The sequence below is a fragment of the Acinonyx jubatus genome, chromosome D4, assembly GCF_027475565.1.
Source record: "Acinonyx jubatus isolate Ajub_Pintada_27869175 chromosome D4, VMU_Ajub_asm_v1.0, whole genome shotgun sequence".
NCBI classification, from domain to species: Eukaryota; Metazoa; Chordata; class Mammalia; order Carnivora; family Felidae; genus Acinonyx; species Acinonyx jubatus.
Window position 1 is genome coordinate 67141601 of NC_069391.1, and position 5325 is coordinate 67146925.

The 5325-nt window shown below is 38.8% G+C and overlaps 1 non-coding gene across 1 annotated transcript; it reads right to left on the reverse strand.

Annotated features, from left to right (window-relative positions):
• Positions 1 to 1671: 1671 nt before the first annotated feature.
• On the reverse strand, positions 1672 to 1756 carry TRNAQ-UUG (transfer RNA glutamine (anticodon UUG)). The gene has a single exon. It is a non-coding gene; the product is annotated as a tRNA-Gln (tRNA).
• Between the last annotated feature and the right edge of the window lie 3569 nt (positions 1757 to 5325).

The following is a 5325-nucleotide window of genomic DNA, read 5'->3' on the forward strand; positions in this document are numbered from 1 at the left end:
CCCCATATGTTCATTTTTTTTAATTTAAAAAATTTTTTTTTAATGTTTTTATTTATTTTTGAAGGAGAGAGAGACAGAGCATGAGTGGGGGAGGAACAGAAAGAGAGGGAGACACAGAATTTGAAGCAGGCTCCAGGCTCTAAGCTGTCAGCACAGAGCTTGATATGGGGCTTGAACTCATGAACTGTGAGATCATGACCTGAGCCAAAGTCGGATGCTTAACCAACTGAGCCACCCAGGCGCCCCATGTGTTTTGTTCACTGTTACTTTATAGCCATAGGACCTTGAATAAGTTGTTTAACTTCTCTGTGCCTCTGTTTCCCCCTCTGCCCAGCTTGTGGCAGAACTAGTCGATACCCAGACCCAGATTGCACTGGCCCACCTGAATTTAACTACAGGTGGGCTTCTCACACTGACGGCTTCCCATCTCTTCTCTAGAAGGCTGAGGGCTATCTCTTGGCAGCAGAAAGCCCTCTCCATTGGACAGCCAAGGTCTGATCTTGTGGGAACACATGCCCTGATATGACCTTCAAGCAATGGGAATGAGGGTCCTGGATAAATAGTACAACAGCCCCAAGAGCATCTTACCTGGTTCCTCTGAAGGTCACCAGCAGGATTGAGCCCGCTTGCCCACAATGACATATCCTTTATTGAGCAGTCTTCCTTTCATGTCTCACATTCACCATGCCCTCATTTATTTGTTCATTCATTTGTTCACCTACCTAAATCAACTCCTTGCACCCAAACCCTTCTCTCAGGGGCTGGTTTGGGGAGAACCCAAATTAAGACACACTGGTATCGACTCTAAAGCGGAAGGCACCTAGAGCAGTGCCTGGCACACGGTAAATACTTAGTACATATTAGCGATTTTTATCAGGTCTACTCTGGAGATTTGGAGAATTAAGTTAATGTATAGGACTCACTACAATGCATTCACCACTCCATCTACTAGTGCCAACCACGAGCTTGGTACCATTTACCCTCAACTCGATTGTGTTTTGTCATGACCTGGCCTCTGAACCTCTCTCTTCTTCTGACATCGTCCACCTCTCCCCTTTCTTCCCCAAACTTATCTGTGCTGTTACTCCTCTGAATTCCTGGCCCATAAAACCATCAGCTATCATAAAATGGTGGTTGTTTTAAGCCACTAACTGTTTAAGGCTTTACTGAGGCATGATTGGTATGATAACTGCACATAGTTAAAATATTTGAGATAAGGTTTGACATAGGTATACACCCAGGACAGCATTAGCACAATCGAGACACTGCCCATCTCTATCAGCCCCAAATTTCCTCATGCTCCGTTGGAAGTTTCCCTCCCGCCCCTTCTCTCCCTCCAAGGCAACCACTAAGCTGTTTTCTGTCACTAGACAGTCCTTCACATGTTCTCAAGTTTTGTATAATATTAAGAGACATAATGAGAAATGTACTCTTTTTACATCTGGTTTCTTTCCCTTAGGATAACTACTTGAGATTCATCCATGTTGTAGTTTATTGCTTTTTATTGTTGAGTGGTATTCCATTGTATGAACATATGACAGTTTATCTATCTGCCTGTTGATGAACATTTAGTTTATTGTTTTTTGAGAGACAGAGCAGAAACAGGGGTGGGGCAGAGAGAGAGGGGACACAGAATCTGAAGCAGGCTCCAGCTCTGAGCTGTCAGCACAGAGCCCGACGTGGGGCTCGAACCCACGAACCGTGAGATCATGACCTGAGCCAAAGTCGGATGCTCAACCAACTGAGCCACCCGGGCGCCCCTAGGTTGTTTCTAATTTGGGGCTATTACAAGAAAGTTGCTATGATCATTTCTATTCATGTCTTTGTGTAGATATATTTTCCCCTTTTACTTGGGTAAATACCTAGGAATAGAATGGCTGGATCGGGTGATACCGTGTGCTTAACATTTGAAAGAAACTACCAAACTGGTTTTTCTAAGTGTTTTTGAGAATTCCAGTTCCTCTACTTCCTAGTCAACATTTGGTGTTTCAGTTTTTTTCAATCTCAGCCATCTAATAGGCGAGTAGTGGAATCCCATTATTTTTTTTTTTTTAATTTAAAGTTTCTTTATTTTTTTTGAGAAAGAAGAGAGAGCACAAGCAAGGGAGGGGCAGAGAGAGAGAAAGAGAGAGAGAGAGAAAGAAACCAAGCAGGCTCTGTGCTCTGTTCAATTTCACAGCCGGTGAGGTCATGACCTGAGCCAAAATCAAGAGTCAAAATCAAGAGCTGCCTAGCCAGCTGAGCCACCCAGGTGCTCCCCATTATGGTTTTAATTTGCATTTTCCTAATTACTGATGCTGGGCATATTTCTAGGTGATCATTTACCATCCATATATTCTCTTTGGTCTGTTCAAGTACTATGTCCATTTCCAATTGATACGTTTGTTCTCCTATTATTGAGCTTTGAATATTTGTTATATATTTTACAAATTCTTTATAAGATGTGTGATTTACAAGTAATTCCTCTCAATCTGTAGCTCATATTTTCATTACATTAATGGTATCTTTCAAAGAGCAGAGGTCTTAATTTTGCTGGATTCAAATTCATTATTTTTTTTTCTTTCCTGGATTGTGCATTTGGTGTCATATCCAAGAAATTTTTTTCTAATGCAAAATCACAAAAGTTTCTCCTAAATTTATCATAGACATTTTATGTTTTTAGATTTTATATTTAAGCCTGTGAACCATTTGAGTTACTTTTTGTATAAGAAAAGAAGTATGGATAGAACTTCTTCTTCTCCTTCTCCTTCTCCTTGCCCTTGCCCTTGCCCTTCCCGTTCCTCTTCTTCTTCTTCTTCTTCGCACATGGATATCCAGTTTTACAAGAGCCATTTTTCTCCACTGAATTGTCTTTGTAACTTTGTTAAAAACCATTTGTCCATATATGTGTGAGGTATTTTCTGGTCCTTTTATTCTGTTCCAATCCTCTGTTTGATTATATTTACATCAATGCTACATTGTCCTGATTATTGAAGCTTTATAATAAGTCTTGAAATCAGATAGTGTGAGCACTCCAAATTTGTTATTCTTTTTCGAAGTTGTTTTGGCTATTCTAGGCTCTTTGTACTTCCATATGAATTGTAGGATCAGCTTGTCAATTTCTAGAAAAAAAAAGCGTGAGCTGGATTTGATTGGATTGTGTTGAATCTATTGATCAATTTGACAGCTTAACAATATTGAGATTTCTGATCTATAAATACTATATATCTCTTATTTAGATATTAACTTCTCTCAGCCACATTTTATAGGTCTGTGCACAGATCTTTCAAGTATTCAGATTTATCCTTATGTATTTAATATATTCTGAAGCTATTTTATACGTGGTAGTTATTTTTACTTTTAATTTTCAGTTGCTCATTGCTGGCTACAAACGTCAATATAATGTTGCATAGGAGGCTGAGAGCAATCTTTTGCCATTAAGATTGATGCAAATTGTAAATATTACATAGATGTCCTTTATTAGTTTGAGGAACTTCCCTTCTGTTCCTTGTTTACTGAAAGTTTTTATCAAGAGTAGATATTTGATTTTGCCAAGTGATGTTTCTGCATCTGTTGAGATAATCATATCATTTTTCTTTTTAGTTTGTTAATCTGGTGAATTGCATTGATTGTTTTCCTTTATTTTTTCAGCTTTATTGAGGCATAATTGATAAATAATTGTAATACATTTAAAGTATAAAACGTGGTGATGTACCCATTGTAAAAGGATTCCCACAACTGAGTTAATTAACATATCTATTAACTCACATACATACTTATCTTTTTTTGTGTGTGAGAACACTCGAGTTCTACTCTCTTAGTAAATTTCAATTATACAATCCGGAATTATCAGCTGTAGTCAAAACGTTTTATACGTTAGATCCTCAGACCTGTTTCATTTTGTAACCAAAAGTCTGTACACTTTCACCAACTTTTCTCTCTTTCTTCAACCCCCCAGCCTCTGGCAACCACTATTCTACTCTCTGTTTATATGAGTTTGACATTTTTTAAAAAAGATTCCATACATAAGTGAGATCATGTAGTATTTGTCTTTCACTATTTGACTTATCTCACTTAGCATAATGCCCTCCAGGTTCATCCATGCTGTTGCAAATGTCAGACTTTCCTTCTTTTTAAAGGTTGACTAATATTCCATTGTGTGTGCATCATATACATATTATACATCATATATAGGTATGTGTCTCTATCTATATCTATTATCTATCATATTTTTAAATCGATTCATCTGCTGATGGATATTTAGGCTGTTTGCATACCTTGGCTGTTGCGAATAATGTTGCTATGAACAATTTTCCTTCTGTTATTAATTTCTAGTTTCATACCATTGCAGTCAGAAAAAGATACTTGGTATGATTTCAATCTTCCTAAATTTGCCAAAGTTTGTTATTTGATCTGTTATATAAGGTATCCCATAGAATGTCCCATGTGCAATTGAGAAGAACGTGCACTCTGCTACTGTTGGATAGAATGTTCTGCATATGTCTGCTAGACCCATTTGGTCTAAAGTAGAGTATTTGTTCATATATTTATTTAGGTGCTCCAATGTTGGGTGCATATATATTTATGGCTGTTATATCCTCTTGATGAGTGAGTGACCCGTTTCTCATCACATAATGACCTTTTAAAAAATGTTCTGTTACAATTTTTGACTTAAAGTCTACTTTATCTGATATAAGTATAGCTGTGCCTGCTCTCTTTTGGTTTCCACATTCGTAGGGTATCTTTTGCCCTCTCTTTACTTGGAGCCTACGTATTGCCTTAAAACTGAAGTGGGGAGCGCCTGGGTGGCGCAGTCGGTTAAGCATCCGACTTCAGCCAGGTCACGATCTCGCGGTCCGGGAGTTCGAGCCCCGCGTCGGGCTCTGGGCTGATGGCTCAGAGCCTGGAGCCTGATTCTGTGTCTCCCTCTCTCTCTGCCCCTCCCCCGTTCATGCTCTGTCTCTCTCTGTCCCAAAAATAAATAAACGTTGAAAAAAAAAATTAAAAAAAAAAAAAACTGAAGTGGGTGTCTTGTAGGCATCATATAGTAAGGTTCTGCTTTTTAAATCCGTTCAGGAACTCTATGCCTTTTGATTAGAAAAATTTAAATTCATTTACATTTAGAGTAATTATTGATTAGGAGCGCCTAGGTGGTTCAGTCGGTAGAGCATCCAACTCTTGATCTCAAGGTTGTGAGTTCAAGTCCCACATTGGGCATGGAACCTACTTGAAAAAAAAATACACATGTTGGGGCACCTGGGTGGCTCAGTGTGTTAAATGTCCAACTTCAGCTTAGGTCATCCTCTCATGGTTCATGGGTTCAAGCCCCGTGTCGGGCTCTGCGCT